At 42.6% G+C, this 25,634-nt stretch overlaps 1 long non-coding RNA gene and 1 other non-coding gene across 2 annotated transcripts; both read right to left on the reverse strand.

Moving 5' to 3' along the window:
- Positions 1-683: 683 nt before the first annotated feature.
- On the reverse strand, positions 684-24,979 carry LOC113837578. The gene is made up of 3 exons (XR_003488258.2): positions 24,866-24,979; positions 18,235-18,353; positions 684-770 (listed from the first exon to the last, which is right to left on the reverse strand). It is a non-coding gene; the product is annotated as an uncharacterized LOC113837578 (long non-coding RNA).
- On the reverse strand, positions 18,398-18,469 carry Trnaa-ugc. The gene has a single exon. It is a non-coding gene; the product is annotated as a tRNA-Ala (tRNA).
- Positions 24,980-25,634: the final 655 nt, after the last annotated feature.

Genomic DNA, 25,634 nt, shown 5'->3' on the forward strand with positions numbered 1-25,634 from the left:
AGGGGAAGGACCCAGGCTTGTATCCCTGCAGGTCGGTATACATAGGCAGTATTGGAAATAAATGATTAAAAAAGGCACACATTGGCCTAGTCTCTTCATATTTCTCAGTTCTGTGTGATAGTTCATGAAAGAAATATAATGGGATGGGATATGATGTGGTCCTCTTTAGACATAGAGAAAATGTGTTGGAGACTCTGTTCTTAGAAGGGTTCAAGTGAAGGGAATATATTCACAGTAATATCAGAAAGTTTAGACATGCAGGCACTCACCAGGTCAGAGTGCCTCCAGTATAACACCGACCAGGAAGTCCTGGAACAGTTGATATAATATAATTTACTGCAAAGTACATGGTCCTACCATCCATCTGAGATGACAAGGCATTGATGCCTCAAAGGTTTGCTGATGAACAAAAGACTGGATAGTGTGATCGCCCTTAATGGATAAGGATGCAGGAAGACAAGTGACTTACCCATAATGTCACCATGTTCCAGTCACCCTTTCTGTCTGACAGATGTCACATCACAATGTATTCTTCTCTACCAGCTCCAGCTTCTGGGATGCAGAGATTAAATCCTTTGCTTTTATACTGGAAGGCAGCATAAGAGGAAATATTACACATTAAACAGCGGAAACCAGGATGAGACAGCACATAAAAGCCATGATATGGAATGGTGGTAGCTTGCCTGTGCAGACTCCATCAGTGGAAGTTATGCAATGATGGTCTTCCTCTTCCCAGTTCATCACATTCCCCTGAACACACACAGTGAGACCTGTGAATGCACAGACATAATGGAAATGTGAGATTGTTTACTTCCCATTACCTCGAAAAGTATCCTATCCTTCTTTTCATGTGCTCATGTCCATTCTGTCCTGCCAGAGCCATCACATTGACAGTATGAAAGAGGCAAGGGGAGTGTGCCAAACAAGACACACGAAACACTAGGTTTTTTTATGTCTGTTTAAGTCTTGAACATGATCCTTGGATGTGAGCATCATTACCTCCTTTATATACACGGGGTCAGTGAGTGCAATGTTTAGACTCAGCAAAGACTCCAGAGGCACCAGATGAACACTGATGCCATTGTAAATGGATTCCTCTGGCCAATACTGGGACAACTTGGTCATCAATATAGACAAGGGCAATATGAGAGGATAATAATAACGTGTATTCTGAGTCATACTGATAGAAATCAATATAGGAGTATATAGGTACGGAAGTAAGGAATTGATATATAAACACCAGAGCATCACTGAAGAAGCACTTGTTGAATTATGTCACTTAAATCCTCTCATAGCATTATGTAATTTAACTCACTTTCACAAATATATTATTAGTCTCTTCCAAATCCCACAGAAGTCATTATGACCGTGTGGTAATGATGTGGGTAAAAAAATAAAAGACAAGGTGTAAAAAAGCACAATAGCAAACTTGTTCCTAATATGCTCTTGAATCTATGAATGACCTGAGCACATCATTTAGCCCTCAGTGAGGCACAAGTTGAATTTCCTGGAAACTTCAGAGGCATGTTTGCACACACACAAGCATATACAGAATGCACACTAACAGATATAAATTAAAAAAAATACAGCTCTCTCCTCTAAAGAGGAAGAGAGAATTTATTCTAGGGTTAAATATGACTGAGAAAATAAGAGTGAGACTGATTAAGATAGTACAATTTCTATGTTACAATGTGGGAACACTTATATATACTTTTTATAATAACGGACCAAAGACCACTATGAATCCAGTCACCGGTTTAATACTTTTGAGGAAATGGTAAGTAGGCTCTTATGTAAAGCAGAGGAACCTCAGCTATAGGTGTTACCTGCTGTGTGATGACATTATGTCGTTTGAATGGTAGACACTTAAGACTTTGTTTTAAGGAGGTATGTTCTGATTAAAAAAAAAAAAACTCTGTTAAGATGTCAGGTCCTACTTCATGTGTCAGTGACAAGACGTGAGGTAGTTCCAACACAGGGGGACCAAGGAGTGGCTACTCATGGGGTAAGGAGAGCACACACTGTAATTATCCTCTGGGCTCCAATCTTCATTCGTCTCCACATCACTCAAGTTCTGTCCATCAATCCTTCAGTCTCTGCAGTCCCAACATCTGTCTAGGAATTCCTGTTCCACAGACACATCACCTCTCCCTCTCACTATCCTAGCTCCCTGATACCCATTACAGTGTTAACAGAGAGGTCAAGAGGTGAACTCACATCTTGCAACAGATTCATCTCTAACCACACTCGGGATGCTGAAAGCTACTAAATATGTTCTTTCAGTGTGGTTCCTGTGTAGATGGTCTGTGGACTTGCCTCTGGGACATTCCTCGAAATTGACTGTCAATGACCTCTGCACACTGATAGGGAAATGTGGGCAAACTGCATCCAGCATCAAATAAGGTCTCTATTCTTGGAGTGATCCATGCTTTCAAACAAAAAGCTTTCATGAGTATGGATGACATTTGGTTCCTGACGGTTCACAGAAAATCTAATAGCTAGTTCCCAGGAAAAAAACAATAATTAGGAATTGAATTTTAAAAATACTATCAGGTTTGGTGAATCAAAACAGTGCAAAACTTAAGAATGCTCCTGCCCTATAAATCTGTAGTATCTGTAGATTGAAACACGTCAAAACATTGCTGAATTGAAGACAACCTACATGAATGAAGGACATATAATGTTCATGTGCCAAACATCTAATTATTGGTAAGATGTTTATTGATTCAAAACTGACCCTCACAATCCATGGAAAACAATAAGATTATCCTATTTTAATTGGGTGGGAAATTTTGAACTTTGTAGATCAATGCATTGAATTGGGGATCTTAGAAACATAAAGATAGAGAAGAGCATTGCCTGATAAGAGATCTGCATATGAAACTACATTAGATGGGCCATCCTGCTATAGGAATCCAAGCAGGGAAGTAAAGACACAAATCAACACTCCAGGGTTATACCCACACATTTACAGACCACTGCCTCTGTTGAGACAACATCTTTCTATGTATTCCATGCTGCCATCAAACTTGTGTGTAGTCTAGGCTGAGAAGGACTGACAATACTCTCCCTGCAGCCTCTCAGGCACTGGTTTTATTGATATATGTACCATCCCTGGATTGCTGGAGAACTGATACTTGTCAAATATGCAAAGCAATTTGGTGTAGAAAGAATGTTCTTTAAGCAAGAATACTGAGGCAAGTGTATATCCATATCCCACAAATATAAATTAGGACCTACATTGTATCATGCACAAACAAAATCAAACCTGAAGAAAAAAAAAAAACACAGATGGACTGGAGCTTGAGTTCCAGGCAGCTCTGAACCACCTGACATGCTTGATGTGAACAAATCTTGTGTCCTCTGCAAGAACAGTTATTCTCTTAACTGCTCAGCCATCTTTCCATCCTTGAGTAAAAGAATTTTAAAATGTGAATTTCATGTTGAACAATTCGCCAAATCTGTCCAATTATATGTAAGTTTAGGCCTAGGTGAAATAAGCTTTCTTTACATTCTCATGTGAAGTTCAAGAAGGTGCTTGGACATAATTAGATCCTTCAAATCATATATTTGGTTCCCCTCTGGAACTTTAGTCTAAGCTACTAGATAAATATTGAATGATCTCAAATGAATACTTCTAGGTAAGTAAAATAAAAAGAAAAATGCGTCTAAAGCCAATGTGCTTCAGAGATTATTAGGTGGAAATATACTTTGGAAATCATGGATAGTTGCAAATTACAAAATGAATTTTTGGATTTATTTTTCAAGTGTATTTTCTTTTTATTAGAAAAGAAATTATTTTACTTGTCAATCTGAGATCCCTCTTATTCCCTTCCTCCCCTGCCGCCCCCAACTAACACCCTAACTATGCCATACAATTTCTGCTCTGTCATATTTTTGGCCTATCCAACCCCCTTGTGTCTAGGCTCAGGGAGCATCCCTCTATGTGGGTTGAGCTGCCAAAGTCCATTCCTATACTAGGTATAAGTACTGATTCACTGCAAGAGGCTCTATACATGTCCAAGGTCTCGTCACTGACACCCACATTCAGTGAGTCTGGATTAGTCCCATACTGGTTTCCCAGCTATCAGTCTGGGACCAAGAGCTCTCCCTTGCTCAGGACAGTTGTTTCTGTGTGTTTCACCAGCCTGGCATGGAACCTTTTGCTTATCAGTCCACCTCTGCAACAGGATTTCAGCTTGGTTCAAGGTATGGCTGTGGGTCTGCTTCTACTTCCACCAGCTGCTGGATGAAGGCTCTAATAAGGCATATGAATTAGTCATCAATCTCATTATTACGAGAGGGCATATGAGGTAGCCTCTCCTCTGTTGCTTAGATTGTTAGGTGGTGTCATCTTTGTAGCTCTGCAGACATTTACCTAGTGCCTGATTTCTCTTTAAACCTATAATGTCTTCCTCTATTATAGTATTTCTTATCTTGCTCTCTTCTGTTCTTCCCCCAACTCATCATTCCTGCCCCATCTTGTTTTCCTAACCCCTCCTTTTCTCCCCTTCTTATTCTCCTAGTTCCCTCTCCCTTACCACTATACTCCCAATTTGCTCAGGAGATAATGTCCCTTTCAACTTCTCCAGGGGACCATGTATGTCTCTCTTAGGGTCCTCCTTGTTGCCCAGCCTCTCCTGAAGCATGGAGTGCAGTGTGACAATCCTTTAGACTATGTCTAAAATCCACTTATGGTGAGTACAAAACATGCCTGTCTTTTGGTGACTGGATTACCTCGATCAGAATGGTTTCTTCTGTTTCCATCCATTTGAATAATACTTGGATTTCTAGGGTGATGCTGTCATATAGGGTAACATGGTGATTTTGAAACGAAACAGTATTTGTAAGGCTTACCTCTCAAACAAAGAAGAATATAAACTTAAGCCTGTAAATGTCAAAGAGAACACACAGAAGAAAATCCATGTCACTGTGCCTAGGTGAAGATTTCACAGAAAAGACATCTAATAAAAATGGTAACTGGGCCGGGTGTTGGTGGCACACGCCTTTAATCCCAGCACCAAGGAGGCAGAGGCAGAGGCAGGCAGATCTCTGTGAGTTCAAGGCCTGCCTGGTCAACAGAGCGAGTGACAGGATAGGATCCAAAGCTACACCCAGAAACCATGTCTCGATTAACCAAAAAAAAAAAAAAAAAAAAAAAAAAAAAAAAAAAAAAAAAAAAAAAAAAAAAAAAAACTGGCACAGGGACCTCTCCTGGAATCTAAAAGAAATACCCCAACTATGAATCTAAGCAAGCAGGATGTTGGTGGCTCATGACTTAGTCATAGAACTCTGGAGGCAGCTGCTGCCTGACCTCTGTGAGTTCGAGACTAGACAGCTAAGCACTGAGTCAAACATAATCCAGTTGGAAAGAGGAATTAGCAGCAATGAAATGCCTGACCTTACAAAGTCAGTCCGCCTAGGCCCCCAGCCAGACACCTGGGGAGCCAGAATAAGACTGTCCAGGCCCCCTGAACACAGCTGTCAGTTGGGGGCTTGGGCAGTCTTTTCATGCCTCTGGAAGTACAACCAGAATTTTGTCCTGTGGAGGCAGGAAACACTCTCAGTCTACACACACGGGGGAGGACACTCTCTCAGTCTAGACACACGGGGGAGGACACTCTCTCAGTCTCCACACACGGGGGAGGACACTCTCTCAGTCTCCACACATGGGGGAGGACACTCTCTCAGTCTCCACACACAGGGGAGGACACTCTCTCAGTCTACACACATGGGGGAGGACACTCTCTCAGTCTACACACACGGGGGGGGGACACTCAGTCTAGACACACGGGGGGAGGATACTCTCACGGGGGAGGGACTAGGGACTAGGTCGTGAACCTAATGATGTGACAGACTTTCATGATGACACATTATGGGAGGCCTAATGCTCTCTCAGGAGTTGATGAGGGACACGTGGGGGGGTTAGATGATGTGAGCAGAGGGTACTGCAATTGGTATGTAATCTAAGATTCCTTTTACTTTAAATTAAAATTATTTACAAAATAAAACCATAACTGAATGACCCGGGAAGGAGGAATACTTAAAATTTAAAATTGGCTGAACTTCCAAATGCATGGATGAGAACTGAAAAGATACCATTCTATGAGGAGGGAAGTTAGACAAACTTATACCGTAAATAATTCCCATGAAACACACAGAAAAGTTTACAAAGTCAGTCAACAAACAGAAATTGAGAAATTCGAAAGATTTAGGTGTGCTGTTCAAGGGGACATTGATAGGTTTGGTTCTATTTATATGACATTCCATAGAAATTTTAATTCCATATGCAAAGAGCGTCAGGACAGGGACACTGAGGAGAGATCAGGGTTACTGGATAGATTGGGACCCACAAAAAGGAAATTAAAATCCCAAACTGGTGACAAGCACACTGTGTCCCACACCTGTAATCCCTTCACTGGGCAACTGAGGCAAGAGATTCATAGAGAGTTCCCAGCCAGGGTAGGACACAATGAAACCTTGTCTCAAAACCAAACTAACTCACAAACTACTAAGGAGGAACAATAATCCTCTAACCAACTGCATATTACAGAGTCTTTAGACTTTCCTGCTTTATGTCCCTCAGATCCTGTGTGGGAGCAATCTGATCCCTTTTCAGGGAGCAGCAAGCTGGGATCAGAGAGAGCTCACTCTACTGTCTATCTCCCTCCTGCTCCCTCCCCCAGAACACTCCTCCTATGGCTCCAGCACAGCCAGGTCCAGACAGCACAGCACATGCAGGAGGCAGAATGGTCCCCACTCTCTCTCCTTCTACAGACACCTGGCTGCAAATCTCGAAGGGAGAGTGAACATACTTGGGTGTGGGATCCCTGCATCTGTCTCCCCACCCTCAGGAATATTCAGGTACTCACTTCCGGGAACCCAGAAGCTCACTCAGTACAAACAGCAGGAATTCTCCTTTCTAGGACATAGCCTGGGTAGCTATTGAAATCGGTAGCCATAATGACCCCAGGTTTCTATGATAACCACAAATGCTTCCTGTGTTCAGTAACCAGCAATGGCCCCGCCCAGTCCTCCCTCCCTTTTTCTCACTACTAGAACTCGTCACCCTTGTTTTCACCCTAAAAATCATACTCATGGAGAAACTACCACCAGCAGGAAAGCAGAGCTTAGCTTCTTTGTGTTAAGAAAGCATATCCCTAGAGGCATGATTACTTTCTTCTCATCAGACTATTGTGGTCTCCACGGAAATACCCTCACAGTCATAGATGAACATTTCTGTCAAGTGACAGATGAGCAAATTCATCCACTAACTAGCTATGCAAATATGAGTTCTCAAGTCTGGGACACCATATGGAATAGATCCTGAAAGAGAAAAATTTAAAAACCTTAACTTGGAGACACTGGGACTGGAAACCGGGACCTCATATATGCAAAATAAGCGCTCCAGCAGCTAAGTTTCATCCCCAAACACTCACCTGCATTTATTAATGTTTATATGAAAGCAGAGAGAGTGAACCATCATTCCTATTCTCTTTTAGAACAAGCCTCAGCTTTCAGTGCTTGAAAACATTTTTTTCTACTTGGGGCAGGCCAGTCATCTTGTTTCATATCTTTCCCACACTACTCATCTCTTCAATTATTGCAATAACTTAAAATGAGCTAATTATTTGTTCTTAAAATGTAATGTGCTGTCCCTTCTGTATGTTTAGGTATCTCCCCAACTGCATTGTAGGTCTAAAAATAAAATTTTATTGCAATATGTCCCGCTCTTCTCAGGTCATCTTGTAAATGTCTCAACAGAAAACATCATTAATAGACTATTTTATATAACATGAGAAAAGTATAAAGGAAATAGAACTAACCCGAGAAGATTCCACAGCATACAAAACTGCCCAGCTCTGCTGCCTTTCTCTCACAGCAAGAACACTTGACCCTTGTTATCACCCTAGAAAGAATACCCATTAAAGAATCTGCCAGCAGAAGGAAAGCAGAGCTTCCACATTTTGTTAGATCCAAGAACAAAACAAGATCCTGGAGACATGATTAGTTTCTACTCATCAGACTACAGTGGTCTCCATGGAAATGACATCACAGTCATAGATGAACATTGTTGTCAGGTGACAGATGAACAATTTCATCCACTAATTAGGTATGGAAATTTGACCTCACAACAGGAAGTTAAAGTCTGACACACCTTGTACAAATAGATCCTGAAAGGGAACAGATAAAAAGAGAATAGATTCTGAAAGGAAGCAGTTGGAGACGCCGGGTATCAAAGCCGGGGCCTCACGTGTGCAAAGCAAGAGCTCTTCCATTGAGCTACACCCCTTTCAAGAATGAGAGGGTGATTACAGCATATATGTAGTTAGGGAGATGGATCCAGCACTTGTAGGGCCTGAAAGGAACTGCATGTTTTCTTTTGAGTATATTTTATAGCTACCCATTGAATGTTTTAATAATGATTTTATGCCATTTCTTGGATGAGAAAAAAATCTATTGTCATTCAAAGCATAGTAATCATAATAATCATAATAAACTTTATATTATTCAAAAAACGCAGGCTAACAATACATAATAGTTGCAATAATTCAGGCCCATCCTCTTGAATTCAAATTCAGGTTGTAGTATAAGTTTAACTTGACGGTGTCATAATGGCCTCAGTGAAAACGGCCTGGACACAGAGGGCCGAAAGCAGGTCAAGTACTACCCAGTCTTCAATGAAATGGTGATCCTCAGAGGCCCATCCTCAAACCTGTTGAATGTAGATGTCTACCTGGATGGACAACCTAGCAACACTGTTCAGGCAATGGAGAGGTCATCTCCACGCCATGGCCAGCACACCATATACAGCTGCAGCAGCTGCGACTTCCATGGTCCACACCAACTTGCAAGCCACCGGGGTCACATCCATCTGCCCCTGGCTCTCATTCTGTCAGATGGAGATCCCTGCAGTGGTCTAGCTGAAGACTATGGTGTCACACTGCACGGGTGTCTTTTGATGGACAGAAGAGACAGGAAATGTGCCATGGAGACAGCATCAGCATCACAACCTCCTGATACCAGCTGTCCTCTTTCTATGTTTGCACCCTGTGATGGACTGTATTGAGAACCTGGCCCAGTGTCTGCATTGGAATGTTCCAAAGAAGCAAGCTCACTTCCCAGAGGATGAGGATCAGGACCAGGAGGGTGGTCAGGGGATGGGAGGAAGGTTTAAGTGTGAGGGACATGAATTTGGGACCTCGTCTAGTTATCTTGCTCCCTGCTGGACCCGTCCAGCAGGTCCAGTTATTCAGGGTCTGAAGAGGTACTGCCTGAAAAGAATCATGGGCGGGGGAAAAGAAGGAGACCATACGAGCATAAGTTTTTGTCACGGTCTCATTTTATTGAAGAAGCAGTAAGACTTATATAGGAATGTGGCAAGGAGGGAGTGGGGAGGGAGGCGGGAACGGGGAGCGAGCTTGTAGTGGCCGCTGGCCTCTGGCGGTGGGGCTACTGGGATGTGCACTGCATGCAACATGGAGGAGGAACTGAGGAGGGAGCAGGGAGTTAGTACATCTGGTGATTTGCGCAAACGGCTATCTAAAGAATGTCTGTTGCCCGAGAACCTCCTATGTTTCTTGTCCTCAGAGCTGCTTATCTCTTCCCGGAATAGAACAGCCAGTGGTGGCAGTTGCCAGGTGGCAAGTCCTTTAAGAGTCTGTAATTTTCCACTGCTCTGGATGGCCCCTTAACTTATGGCTCCCAACACCTGCTGACTGGTTAGGGTGATCTGAATGACTAGCAATTTCCTAATTGAACTACCTTTATATCTTGACCTGACTCCGTATTGCCATTCCACTTTATCTGGTGTCAGAAGTCCATGCCCCTGTCCTGTTGTTGTTCGCTTTGGGACATACATGCAGGTCCTACCAAAACAGTGAGCCAGCCACCTGCCAGGCATGAGCCATGCAGGTACTCTCATTTCTTCCTACCTCGCCTCGCCAGGAGAGCTTTCTTTTCTGCAGGCCTCCAAAGCCGAAAAAGCTTTAGTGACATGGTTTCTGCAGTCTGCAGCCACTGGCACAGAAGCTGTGCTGCAGAGTCCAGCCCCGTTCACCCATCAGGCTCAGAAGCAGCACAGCAAACTCGTGCTGCAACAAGGCTGACTACCCAACCAAGTGAGTGTAGTGGGCCACCAAAACCAGGCCACCTCAGCCCTCTGCCTCCTCAGCTGCTCTCAGAAAAGCCACTCAGACGCCAGGGGCTGAGCAGACCTTGTCGGTACGGCTTTGGAATTCGCAGATGATCACCTTGCTCCCATTCACATTGCCAGGCAATAGCAATAGCAGCGGGTTCAGGCTTGGACATCTCCTTCAATAGGCAGCTAGTTCTCACTTCCCGGCCTCCAACCTCAAGCCCGTGGGTGCCTTCCGCCTTCCTTATCTTGTTCTCCCCGTGGTCTTCTGGCTCAGCTGGCCTTGTCAAACCCGATGGCTGTTCACGTATCTGTGGCCTGCCTGCCTGTGGGAGAGCTTGAGTCTGCCTTCGGAAGAACACATCAGTCTTTAATGTTTTTAAACATTTCGCATTTCCAGAGAAGCAAAATAAGACTGGGCTGGGTGTCCTACATCTCTCTCATGGGCCCCATGAGATCCCAGGTCAGGAATTCCCATAAATCAGTCTGTTGAAATTCTGAGGGGGTCAAAATGGATTGATCTTCAGTTTGATAATGAAATTAACGTCTCAGCCAGAAATCTTCCTTTAGGTGCAGTGCTTTCATCCAGAGCTGCTAGGTGCCTTGCCCCCTGCATCTCTTGGGTTCACCTGGCAGCTTTGCTATGGGTTAGCAAGGCATGTGATGGGTAGGTGCCTCTGAGTCTGGCCCAAAGCCTCTTATTCCTTCCAGAGAAGGAGCCATCTGGCAACATCACATTCCTCCTGTAGCAGGGAAGCAGCTCCTGAGACAATTTAAATACTGTGTACAGTTTTTCGAGTTTCTTTTAAACTTTCTGAAGTCATTGTGTACATATTTGAGTGTACATGCTTTGTGAAGATTTAGAGGGGACTGCCTCTTTTCAGTGTTTACAATGTGTCCAGCCCAATGCACAGTCCAGGACAGGGCTCTGTGCTTCCAATCTTCCTTAAGCAGGGGCGAGAAATTATCCCAGGCCACCTTACTATTATCATCAGGGTTGTGGGACTGTCCTCTTTCTTCCACAAGAGTCTTAGGCTTGCATCTGAGCAGCAGCCATATGGATACCTGTGTGCAGACATGTATGTAAAATAAATAGCGTACATGGGAGCCACAAGGATTGGGGAGACTTTGTGGACTCAGTGGTCAGCCAACTCACCTCATTTAGGTGTCTGTTTCAGTTTTGTCTTCAGCTCTCATTGCAGGAATAAGAAGGGAGGACTGCCCAGTCTTCGACTGGCTTCCGGGGTGAAGTCAGGCTTCTGTGTCATGCTGTTCAAAAATGTTGGCCGGCAGCTCTAGGTGTGACCCTGCTGAGCTTTCTTCTACTGGTCCCTTGTTGACTAAAGTAAGCCCCTCTGGAGCCCTAATTGTTTGGATTCAGTGCTGTTGGCTGTGGTAGCTTGTCCCCAGAACTGTGCTGTTCATATGTGATTGTGAGCACAGAGGCCTCTGCTGTGATCCACAGGAGAGAAGGGTCTGGAGCATGGTTCACAATCTAACAAGCAAGTGTTCACAAGTCTAGAAGCAAACTGCTAAAAGACTGTTGTATAACACATGGTGTTTTCATGTAAAGCCTCATGTTTCATATTAATATCTTAAAAAAACTTCTTGGTTGTTAATGAAGACCTCATCACTATTTTCAGATGCTTTCAATAAGTAAACTTATTTAAAAAGAAAATTACAGGATTCTAAGTGATAAGAGGAAAATACAACAAACTGAATTAGATTAAGACAAAATATAACTATCAAATAGAAGTTGGAAATGCAAACCAACAGGAGGAAAAGAGTCTATAAAAAACCCCAAACTCAGAGACCCACTTGTTCACAAACTCAGAGGTTCCAAAAATACAAATAAATCTACCCCCAATATACTAAAAGGTATGAAACATACATAGAAAACCTGGTGGAGTTTAGATGTTTACAAAGTGGAGTCAGAGATAGGTTGATAAAGGTAGTTTAATAGGGAAAAGTACTCACCCAAGGGAGCCAGTGACCAGGTTTGCACCAGAGCAGGACAGACCCTGAAATGAGTCCTAGTCAGCTCAGACAGGCGAAAGAGAGCCACCAGCGCCTCTGTCCTTCTTAAAGCCTTGCTACATAACTCAGACCACACCCAGGAGGGAGTGATCAGCTTCAACTTTAATCAATAGTTCTCCCTACAGGTGCAGACTCATGCAAGCCCAGTGTTTGCTGCTTCAGTGTCTATGAGTGTTTATGATTTAAAGGGTCTTTCACTCCACATGGAAATCAATCTACCTCTACTTCCAAAGATAACACTCTTGGGCATGTTCCATAAGGATGCTTCTTCCTACCAAAATGACAGTTGCTCAATCATGTTCATTCTTGTTGGACTCACAATAGCCAGAAAATTGAAAATACCGAAATGTCCCTCAATTGAAGAATGGTTAAAGAAGTTGTGGTGCACTTATACAACAAAATATTACTCCAAGGTTTAATAAATATCACCATGAAATTTGCATGCAAATGGATAGAGCAAAAAAATCATTGTGAGTGACGTTACCCAGACTGAGTGATAAATATGGTATATATTTGCTTATATGTGGATAAGACTGGTTAAATAAATGATACCGACACTACAACCTACACTCTCATAGAGATTGGATATAGAAGAAGAGATTATGAGGATACAAATATCTCCCTGACAATGGGAAATAGATAAGATTTTATGGGTGGTATGGAGGGGGCTAGAAGAGAGCTTAGGGTTGGGAGGGGGAAAGAAATAGGTTTGAGAGAGAGAATTCAGGGAGACACAGGTAGAATTGAGGGGCATTTGAGAGGTGGTATGGAAATCTAGTGCAGTGAAAACTTTGTAAAATATATGGAGGCAATGATGATGAAATCTGTGTTGTGCCCACCAAGAGAGGGACCCCAAATCCTAAAGGACCCGAAGAAACCGGAATGTAAGCACGAGAAGGATTTTATGTAGAAAGCAAACCAGCTAGCTGGGGCTCAACTCAGTCTTGATAGTTGATGTCCTGAACCACAAAGGCAAGATGCTTTTAAAAGGGACAAGGAGAGGGGGAAGTGTGAGAATGCAAGTCCCAGTTCCAAAGGTTCCCATAGTTACAGAGATTACTTAGCAAAAAGCTTCCATACAAGGTTATCACAACATCAAGGGCCAGGAAGGAGGCAGTAATTGTCACCTGGTTAGGTAAGATTAATTGGCACAACTGTGGGCTAGGGATTTGTAACTGGAGCATATCCTTCAATCTAAAAGTTTTAGGACCAGCAGGTCATGAGGCTGTCTAATTTCCAGTGTTCCCAAGGCAAGTGCGTAGGGGCAGATTTCGGAGCAGTTGGTGGTGAGCTTATGTTCCCTGTTTGTCATGGGAACTGCTTGTGCCCTCCTGTCATGTTGCTTAGACTTAGAGATCCCACACTTGGTTGGGGTCTTCAACTTTTCCCATTACATTCTGGAAATAATGAGGGAGACAGATTCCCACTGTAACTCTCTTATCATCAAAGAAAACTTCCACTACCAGGAGTGGTTTAAATAAAATTGAGATGTTGGCCAAAGGGCACCATGGAAATCCCCAAACACCTCAGGCAGATGTCAAGACAATAGGTGGATGTCCATATACTGACAGCAAGGGCCAATAGCTGAGGGATACTCACCCACAACTCATTGGATGTGGACAGGTCAAGCTGGTACCTATATACACCATCATTACTACATCACAGTGTCTTTAGTATAGGAAGGTACCAAAAGAGAAATACAACTCTCAACCAGGCCAAAGTCCTTTGATCTACATTGCAGTCTTGTTTACTAAAAATGCTAGGGCATTGAAGTACAAAACTTATGGGAATAACCAACCAATGTCTGGTTTGAGTTAAGGCCACTCTACCACATAGAATTCCTACCGAATACTGCTTTGGTGACCACAAACCAGAATATATAAACACCAGATCATCACTGAAGAAGCACTAGTAGAATTACACCACTTAAAATCTCTCATAGGCACCTGGGCAGTGGTGGCACATGCCTTCACTACCAGCACTCAGGGGGCAGAGGCAGGCTGATCACTGTGAGTTAGAGACCAGCCTGGTCTACAACAGCTAGTAACAACTAGTTCCAGGACAGCGTCCTGTCCCGCGCGATCGTCTCACCAGCAAGAACGACACAGGACACTCGGATCCTTCTGCAGTAAAGCTTCAATGCGTCTTGAGAGAGAGAGCATAAGCTTACAGAGCAGAGACCCCGAACTCCCAAAAACCCATCCCTTATAAAGGCTGGCAACCGCCGCCTCGGACGTGTTACCCTCTGACTCGCTGTAGCTCATCGGACCATATGACTCCAAGGAAGAGGCAGAGACCAAGGGATGGAAAGTTACCCAGCGCCTGCGCATTAACTTGTTTACATTCGGTGCCTGCCGGATGCAGGCGCCATCTTGTAATGGAGAATGCAGGGACGGCTCCCTACAGCCTCCAAAGCCACAGAGAAACACCGTCTCAAAAAACAAAAAAGAAACACACAGAAGAAAATTGATGTCACTGTGCTGGGTGAAAATTTGACAGAAAAGACATCTAATAAAATCCATAACAGGCACAGGAAAATCTCCTGGAATCAAAAAGATATACCCCATCTATGAACCAGGGCAAGCAGGAAGTTGGTGGCTCACGACTTAGTGCTAGCACTCTGGAACAAGAGGCTGCCTGATCTCTGCAAGTTTGAGACCAGAAATGTAAGCACTGAGCCAAACAATAATCCAGTTGGAAAGAGGAATCAGCAGCTATGAAATGCCTGACCTTACAAAGTCAGAACACCTAGTCTCCCAGCCAGACACCTGGGGAGCCAGAATAAGACGGTCCAGGCCCCCTGAACACAGCTGTCAGTTGGGGTCTTGGGCAGTCTTTTCCTGCCTCTGGAAGTACAACCAGAATTTTGTCCTTTGGAGGCAGGAAACTCTCCCAGTCCACACACACGGGGGAGGACACTCTCTCAGTCTCCACACACTGGGGAGGACACTCTCTCAGTCTACATACATGGGGGAGGAAACTCTCTCAGTCTACACACGGGGGAGGACACTCTCTCAGTCTACACACACAGGGGAGGAAACTCTCTCAGTCTAGACACACGGGGGAGGACACTCTCTCAGTCTCCACACACGGGGGAGGACACTCTCTAAGTCTAGACACACACACAGGGGAGGAAACTCTCTCAGTCTAGACACACGGGGGAGGACACTCTCTCAGTCTAGACACACGGGGGAGGACACTCTCTCAGTCTCCACACACGGGGGAGGACACTCTCTCAGTCTAGACACACGGGGGAGGACACTCTCTCAGTCTAGACACACGGGGAAGGACACTCTCTCAGTCTAGACACACGGGGGAGGACACTCTCTCAGTCTACACACACGGGGGAGGATACTCTCTTAGTCTAGACACACAGGGGAGGATACTCTCTCAGTCTAGACACAAGGGGGAGGACACTCTCTCAGTCTACACACAAGGGGGAGGAGACTCTCTCAGTCTAGACACACGGGGGAGGGACTAGAGATTGGTCCTGAACCTAATGATATGACATACTTTCATGATGACACCTTATGGGAGGCCTAATGCTCTCTCAGGAGTTGATGAGGGACTCGTGGGGGGGGTTAGAAGATGGGAACAGAGGGTAGTGTAACTGGTATGTAATCTATGATTCCTTTTACTTCAAATTACAATTATTTATAAAGTAAAACCATAACTGAATGACCCGGGAAGGAGGAATACTTAAAATTTAAAATTAGCTGAACTTCCAAATGCATGGATGAGAACTGAAAAGATACGATTCTATGAGGAGGGAAGTTAGACAAACTTATACCGTAAATAATTCCCATGAAACACACAGAAAAGTTCACAAAGTCAGTCAAACAGAAATTGAGAAATTAGAAGACATTGGTGTGCTGTTCAAGGGGACATTGATAGGTTTGGTTCTATTTATAAGACATTAAATAGGAATTTTAATGCCATATGCAGAGAGCGTCAGGACAGGGACACTGAGGAGAGATCAGCGTTACTGGATAGGTTGGGACCCACAAAAAAGAAAATTAAAATCCCAAACTGGAGACAAGCACAAGTGTCCCACCGCTGTAATCCCTTCACAGGGCAACTGAGGCAGGAGATTCATTGAGAGTTCCCAGACAGGGTAGGACACAATGAAACCTTGTCTCAAAACCAAACTAACTCACAAACTACTAAGGAGGAACAATAATCCTCTAACCAACTGCATATTACAGAGGCATCTGAGGTAATCACTGATTAGTCTTTAGACTTTCCTGCTTTATGTCCCTCAGATCCCGTGCGGGAGCAATCTGATCCCTTTTCAGGGAGCAGCAAGCTGGGTTCAGAGAGAGCTCACTCTACTGTCTATCTCCCTGCTGCTCCCTCCCCCAGAACACTCCTCCTATGGCTCCAGCACAGCCAGGTCCAGACAGCACAGCACATGCAGGAGGCAGAATGTTCCCTACTCTCTCTCCTTCTGCAGACACCTGGCTGCAAATCTAGAAGGGAGAGTGAACCTACTTGGGTGTGGGATCCCTGCATCTGCCTCCCCACCCTCAGGAAGATTCAGGTACTCACCTCCAGGAACCCAGAAGCTCACTCAGTGCAAAGAGCAGGAATTCTCCTTTCCAGGACTTTGCCTGGGTAGCCATTGAAATTGTTCGCCATAATGACCCCAGGTTTGTATGACAACCACAAATGCTTCCTGTGTTCAGTAACCAGCAATGGCTCTGCCCAGCCCTCCCTCTCTTTCCCTCACTACAAGAACTCTTCACCCTTGTTATCCCCCTAGAAATCATACCCACTGGAGAACCTGCCACCAGCAGGAAAGCAGAGCTTAGCTTCTTTTTTACAAGAAAGCATATCCCTGGAGGTATAATTACTTTTTTTCACCAGACTATGGTGGTCTCCACGGAAATACCCTCATAGTCATTGATGAACATTGTTGTCATGTGGCAGATGAGCAATTTCATCCAATAACCATCTATGCAAATATTTGCTTACAAAAAGTAGTTAAAGCCTGGGACACCTTATGTGAACAGATCCTGAAAGAGAAAAATTATAAACTTTAACTTGGAGACACAGGGACTCAAAACCGGGATCTCATATATGCTAAAGAAGGGGTCTAATGGCTGAGCTTCATCCTCAAACACTCACCTGCATTGATTACTGTTTTTATGAAAGCAGACAGAGTGAACCATAATTCCTAGGGACTGCAATTTTCTATGTCAGACCTGTGCCTATAGTTTGGGGCTTCCAGTTTCGTAATTTAATAACAATTTTAGTACATTTATTGGATTAGAAAACAACCTAGTTTCAATCAAAGAAGGATAATAATAATAATGATAATAATAAGGCTCATATTATTCAAAACAAGGCAGGCTAACAATAAATACTTCTTGGATTTACTGAGGCCCATTCATTTTAATTCATATTTAGACTGTAGTATTATTTCAACTTGACAATATAATGTGGAATTAACAATTATGTGTTGCTGACTAGCAATATGCTATCATGTTTGAGAGCATGGGTAGTTTCCAGAAACCGTCCTGATCATATATCTATTCTCTTTTAGAAAAAGCTTCAGCTTTCAGTGCTGGAAAAACATTTTTGCAGCAGGCCAGTCATCTTGTTTCATATCTTTCCCACACTACTCATCTCTTCAATTATTGCAATAACTTAAATTGACCTAATTATTTGTTCTTAAAATGTAATGTGCTGTCACCTTCTGTATGTTTAGGTATCTCCCCAACTGCATTGTAGGTCTAAAAATGAATTTTTATTGCAATATGCCCCCTTCTTCTCAGGTCATCTTGTAAATGTCTCAACAGAAAACATCATTAATAGACTATTTTATATAACATGAGAAGATTATAAAGGAAATAGAACTAACCCGAGAAGATGCCACAGCATACAAAACTGCCCAGTTCTGCTGCCTTTCTCTCACAGCAAGAACACTTGACCCTTGTTATCACCCTAGAAAGCATACCCATTAAAGAATCTGCCAGCAGCAGGAAAGCAGAGCTTCCACATTTTGTTAGATTCTAGAACAAAATATGATTCTGTAGACATGATTAGTTTCTACTCACCAGACTACAGTGGTCTCCATGGAAATGTCGTCAAGTGATAGGCGATGATCTTTGTCAGGTGACAGATGAGCAATTTCATCCACTAATTAGCTTTCACGGGAAGTTAAACTTTGACACACCTTGTAGGAAAAGATTACGAAAGGGAACATATATTAAAAAGACAGGGGGACACCAGGAATCGAACCCGGGACCTCATGCGTGCAAAGCAAGAGCTCTACCACTGAGCTACATCCCCACACAGCAGAAGTGGTAGATTAGAGCGTATATGAAGACGGGGAGACTGACGTGGCATTTGTAGGACGTGAAAGGAACTGCTTCAGGTTTTTTGAGAATATTTTATGGCTACCCATTGACCGTTTTACTAAGGATTTTATGGCATTTCTTGGATAGGAAAACAACCTATTGTCATTCAAAGCATAATAATAATAATCCTAATGATAAACTTTATATTCTTCAAAACAAAGGCAGGCTAACAATAAATAATACTTGCAATTTGAGAATTTATGGGTGGACTGGAGAGTCTAGAACAGCAGCTTAGGGTTAGGAGCGGGAGGGAAATGGGTTGGAGAGACGGAATTCAGGGAGACACAGGTTGAATTGAGGAGCAGTTGAGGCATTGTATGAAAATCTAGTGCAGTGAAGTCTTTGCAAAATATAAGAACACAATCCTGATGATGTCTGCAAATAATGGAAGGAGACAAAGTCCCACTGTGAATCTCTTCTCATCAAACCAATCTTCCATTATCAGGAGTGTTTTCCATAACATTGAGAAGTTGGCCAAAGAGGACCCATGGAAATCCCCAAACACCTCAAGCAGATGTCAAGACAATAGGTTGATTTGCATATACTGACAGCAAGGGCCCACAGCTGAGGGATACTCACCCACAACTACTTGGATGTGGACAGGTCAAGCTGGTGTCTACAGCCAACCTTCATTACTACATCACAGTGTCTTTAGTATAAGAAGGTACTGTTCAGGCTTCCAAAAGAGAAATACAACTCTCAACCATGCCAATATCCTTTGATCTACATTGCAGTCATGCTTACAAAAAATGCTAGGACCAAGGAAGCACAAAGCTTATGGGAATAACCAACCAATGTCTAGTTTGAGTGAAGGCCACTCTACCACATGGAACCCCTACCTGATACTGCTTTCGTGACCACAAACCAGACACTAGATAGCCCTGAGACCTACTGTTAAAGCAAACAATGCTGGTTTTTCCCCAGTAGTGAAAAAATAACTCCTAATGGTGTTCTGCTATAGTCATCAGATTTCAGACCTCCTCAGAGAAGTCTCATCCCGCAGCAACTAGAAACAATTACAGCAGCCCCAGGGTAGACACGTGAAAGATAGAAACAGAGAACCAAAATTAGAGAGAGAGGAAGACAGACAGAGAGACAGACAGATCTTGGAACAAAAAGACATTAAAGTGATGTCTCTATGATGTTTCCATCAAATCACTCCTCTCAGTGATTATAGAACCCTGAAAGGCACAGGTAGAAAACTTGTAAGGGCAATAGGGGATGGAGGCCACCAGGAGAACACGGACTCTAAATTAATTGAACAAAGCTCATATGCAGTCATAGAGACAGAACCAGCAGGCACATAGCCTGCATGATGGCTCTACACCTGGTCCTCTGTGTCCATAGCAAAGCTTTCACCTTAGCATCTTCATGGAACTACAGACTGTGTGAACCAGGGAGTCTCTGATTATTTTTCATTCTCCACTTCTCTCCATTCATTCTGTTAGCTCCCTTGTCCACCCTGTATGGCATAGTTTTTTTCCTTAGTCCAATTAATTTTGTGATGTGGTTTGCATCTGCTCGAAGCCTGTTCTTTTCTAATCAGAATCACAAATGTGGAGGCACTGGATGACATGGGAGTAGGGCAGGAACCGGGGGTAGAAAAGATAGAGGAAACTGTAATCAGGATATATTGTACAGGAAAAGAAAGGATTTTCAATATGAGGGGTACAGAAGAAATGCCCTGAGGGTAGCTATTTTGTGTGACACTTCATTCACAACCATGTTGTGCAATTGTTCCTGCACAGGGATATGCCTCTCGAGACATAGTCCTCCCTTGTCTCCATACATTTCACTCAAAGCTAAATGCCTTCCTTAGAAGGGAAGCAATTGTGAAGCATAACTAAGATGGTGTAGATGGGACCACAATAGACATTACTCAACATTTGGAAATAATGCATCTCCCTTCAGGAATTTGTGAATTGTAGTCATGAGCTTATGAGACTACCATTGTTACATAGCATGGATGTATGACAGGACTGTGGAACACCGCTACAGAGAGATGCCCAAGATGTGCAATCCGTCTGTGGGAGAAACTGCAAGGTTTTTCTAAAAACCTTCACTAAATATACAAGGAACATTAAAAAGTAAAACAACAACAAAAAATCCTCCCCAAAACATACAACCCAGATTCTTGGCACGTGCCTTAAATTCCTGCACTGTGCAAAGGAGAACGGTGTATCAGATCCATGAGAAAACAGTAAGGAGAGGAATATAATGATTGTTTTCTTTATATTGCAAAATAGAAATACAAACATACCAGAATATTACTAACAAAATAAAGCAATAATTCCCAATTTAGCAACCCTCTCTTAATATGGGAAGTGCTTCTGTGTGTGTGTTTGTCTTATTGGGTGATAAATAAAGTACTGTTTGCAAATGAGGCAACAAGTCAGGCTGTACTAGGAGTCAAGGAGTATTCTGGGAAATGTAGTAAATTAGTGGTGATGCAGGCAGGAATTGACATAGCAGGGGGAATCATATATAAGCACCGGCAAGAAGGAAATTGACCCTTCTCTCTTCCTCCTGGTTTATGCTCTGGAGTTGCCATGTTATCCACCAGGAACAGAGGATGCAGGCAGAAAGCATCTTCATAAGATAAGTCTTATAACTATGGTTGATAATTAAGACTGAACTAGCAGATAAGAAATCCTAGTCATTGGCCAAGCATTATTTGTGCCTAATATAAGTCTATGTGTGTTACTTGGGAACTTAACAGGGTACAGGGCAGAACTCAGGCAGACTGGAAGAAAGCACCCACATTGCAATGCTTGGCTCGTATAGCCCAGACAGATGGAGTAAAGACTTATTGTTGCACTCTCTTACTTTTAGAAGTAAGATTCTTTTACTACCGAATTTAGGCAAAATTGCTAGCCTCTGTGATCCCTATTTTCTTCATCCAAAAAATTAGAATTAGGTCCCATTAATGAGGCTTTGCGGATTTGAAAGTCTCCATTGAAAATTTTGGTGTTATTCTGATAAGGCTGCCTATATATTTAACTCTGGCCAGCCAATTGGTAGCACTGACACTGTTTGAAACATACCTCCACAGAACAGAAAATGAACCACAGCAAAAGCAGTGTGCAAACTCTGAACACAAACATGTTAAACAACTTTAAGTATTAAAAAGCTTACAACAGCCTTCTTTACACTGTGAAGTAACCCAACAGAAAGGATAACATGTATTCCTTTTTTATAATATAAAATAGAGTATATATAAGCATTCCTATGTCCATAAAAGACTAAGGAACTAAGAAGAGAAGAGATAATGGACTCATTACTGATATCACACTAAATTGAAAGAATTCCCAAAGTTTTCCATGTCAGATATCATGGGTTTTTTTTTAATGGCCATCTATTGTTATACTTAGACAAGAAAAACCCCAAACAAACGAATCTTTCATTACACAGTTAATATACATTTTAAGACATCTGGAAGCCTAGGATTGTGGTGCCTGCCTATAATCCCAGCACTCAGGAGGTAGAAGTGGTTAGACCTCTGTGAGTTCAAGGCCAGCATGGTCTACAAAATTGTTTTGAAGACAGCTAGGGCTATTTTGCAGAGAAATCCTGTCTCAAAAAAGAATACAGAAACAACAACACTAAGATAAAAGACATATTGATACCAGAAAAATCAGCAGTACCTCTTGAGGTTCTTGGTCTCATTGATAAAGGACTTTTTTTAAAAAAAAAGACTCAATGGTATCATTTTTAAATTCTTTGTTTTAATAATTCAAATTTCCTGTCCTACAGGTCTTTCATCTATTTGGTTTGACTTACCCCAAGATATCTTATGTTGTTTGTGACTATTGTAAAGAATGATATTTTTCTCATTTCTTTCTCAGCATGATTATTGTCTACATATAGTAGGGCTATTGAATTTTTTGAGTTAACTTGTATCCTGCCACATTTCTGAAGGTGTTTATCAGCTGTTGGAGTCCCCTAGTAGAATTCTTCAGGTCACTTATGTAGACTCTTATATTATCTGCAAATAGTGATAGTTTGAATTCTTCCTTTCCAATTTGTATCCCATCGATCTCCTTTTGTTGTCTTATTGCTCTAGAACGAACTTCAAGTACAGTATTGAAGAGGTATGGAGAGAGGGGACAGCCTTCTCTTGTTCCTTATTTTAGGGGAATCATGTTGAGTTTCTCTCCACTTAGATTGATGTTGGCTGTTGGTTTGCTGTATATTGCCTGTTTTCCGTGATCTCTCTAAGACCTTTATCATGAAGGGGTGTTGAATTTTGTGAATGCCTTTTCAGCATTTAGTGAGATGATCATGTGTTTTTTCTTTTTCAGATTGTTTAAATGGTGGATTACAATGATGGATTTTTGTATGTTGAACCATCCTTGCATACTTGGGGTGAAGCCTACTTGATCATGAAGTGTGATTTCTCTGATGTATTCTTGGATTCGATTTCCCAGGATTTTATTGAGTATTTTTGCATCAATGTTCATGAGGGAGATTGATCTGTAGTTAGGTGTCTTAGTTGTGTCTTTGTGTGATTTAGGAACCAAGGTAATTTACCCTGGTAAAAAGAGTTTGGCAATGATCCTTCTGCTTTTATTGTGTGGAACAATTTGAAGAGTATTCGTATAAGCTCTTCTTTGAATTCCTGGTAGAATTCTGCGCTAAAACCATCTAGCCGTGTACTTTTTATGGTTGGAAGTCTCTTGATGACTGCTTCTATTTCCTTAGGGGTTATAGGTCTATTTAAATTATTTATCTGTTCTTGATTTAATTTTGGTACATGATATCGATACAGAAAATTGTCCATTTCCTTTAAATTTTCCAATTTTGTGGAGTACAGGTTTTCAAAGTATAACCTAATAATTCTGTGGATTTCCCCAGTATCTGTGTTATGAACCCCTTTTCATTTCTGATTTTGTGAATTTGCATGTTCTCTCTCTGCCTTTTAGTTAGGTTGGAAGAAGCTACCAGAAAGTGGAAAGATTTCCCATGCTCTTGCATAGGTAGGATCAACATAGTAAAAATAGCAATCTCCATTGCACTAAATGGATTAACTCTTAACCAGGGAGAGAGTGTGCTGTCTCCCATTAGATGAAATTTAATTCTTTTGGAAGGGAGGCAAAAACATTCCACTAAAGAGGCTTCAATACTACTGTGAAGGAAACAGCCAAAGACTTGTGTGTGGGAGGTTGAGGGTACAGACTTGAGCACAATGAGAGGCTCCTTGTTTACAAGTTGATAATGCCTGGGGGTCAGACAATTTTTGTGATTGTCAGAGATGCAAGCTAGAAATCTCTGTGATGGAGATATTTTTTGAAGACCAAAGACTTCAGGCATGGAGTCATGCAATAGGAATTACTTTAGAAGATTAAACTGGGAACAAGGCATGCCACAGATTAGGGGGCATATTCAGATGTATTTAAAGACAAGGTAGGTAGAGAAGTCAGATCCTCCCAGTTACACCTACCTGCCATCCACACCCAACAAGAATACCCACCCTCCCCTCACTGACCCTTCTCTGCCCTGCTTCAGAGTCCTCATCTCAGACTTGGGCATAGAGAATCCCTGAAAGAGAGGGTGTGGAAAACTCTTCTGCCATTCCCCCAAAACATTGTAATCTCCAAGGGGAGGTCTAGAGCTGCTGCCAGACCTGGGAAAATCACAGACTCCAAGGAAGCATTTGGGATTGGAGCCCAAGCCTTGAAAAGAAATTGTGGCTAAGGAGCAGGGAGAGGTGTTGCTGGAAAAGATGGAGAACAGGTCCTGGATTCAGGACAGGTTCCCAGTCACAGATTTCCACAGAGTGCACAGACCCTGCCTGTGTGTGCAGTCTGCCCATTTGAAGCTGCTGTTCCCACCTCCTCTGGACGCTTGAAAAGGAGGAGGACCCAGGCTGGAATTCTTGCAGGTCGGTGCACAGAGGCAGAACTGGAAACATATGATTTTAAAAGGCACACATTTGTCTTTTCTCTTCATATTTCTCAGTTCTGTGTGATGGTTCAAGCAAGAAATATAATGGGATGGGATATGATATGGTCCTCTTTAGACCTAGAAAAAATGTGTTGGAGACTCTGTTCTTACAATGGGTGATGTGAAAGGAATATCAGGAATATCTTCACAATTATAGCAGAAAGATTTGGACATGCAGGCACTGTCCAGTTGAGAGTACCTCCAGTATAACACTGAACAGGAAGTCCTGGAATAGCTGATGTAATATAATTACTGCAATGTACATGGTCCTACCATCCATCTGAGATGACAAGGCATTGATGCCTCAAAGGTTTGCTGATAAACAAAAGACTGGATAGCGTGATCGCCCTTAATGGATAAGGATGCAGGAAGACAAGTGACTTACCCATAATGTCACCATGTTCCAGTCACCCTTTCTGTCTGACAGATGTCACATCACAATGTATTCTTCTCTAACAGCTCCAGCTTCTGGGATGCAGAGATTAAATCCTTTGCTTTTATACTGGAAGGTAGCATAAGGAGAAAGAATAAACATGAAATAGAGGAAACCAGGATGAGCCAGCACATAAAAGCCACGATATGGAATGGTGGTGGCTTGCCTGTGCAGACTCCATCAGTGGAAGTTATGCAATGATGGTCTTCCTCTTCCCAGTTCATCACATTCCCCTGAACACACACAGTGAGACCCATGAATGCACAGACATAATGGAAATGTGAGATTGTTCACTTCCCATTACCTCGAAAAGTATCCTATCCTTCTTTTCATGTGCTCATGTCCATTCTGTCCTGCCAGAGCCATCACACTGACAGCATGAAAGAGGCAAGGGGAGTGTGCCAAACAAGACACATGAAACACTAGGTTTTGTTTTCTGTCTCTTTAAGTCTTGAACACGATCCTTGGATGTGAGCATCATTACCTCCTTTATATACACGGGGTCAGTGAGTGCAATGTTTAGACTCAGCAAAGACTCCAGAGGCACCAGATGATCACTGATGTCATTGTAAATGGATTCCTCTGGCCAATACTGGGACAACTTGGTCATCAATAAAGAGAAGTGCAGTATGAGAGGATAATAGTAATGTGTATTCTGAGTCATACTGATACAAATCAATATAGGAGTATATAGGTACTGAAGTAAGTAATTGATATATAA

Source organism: Cricetulus griseus, chromosome X, assembly GCF_003668045.3.
Source record: "Cricetulus griseus strain 17A/GY chromosome X, alternate assembly CriGri-PICRH-1.0, whole genome shotgun sequence".
Lineage (NCBI taxonomy): Eukaryota > Metazoa > Chordata > Mammalia > Rodentia > Cricetidae > Cricetulus > Cricetulus griseus.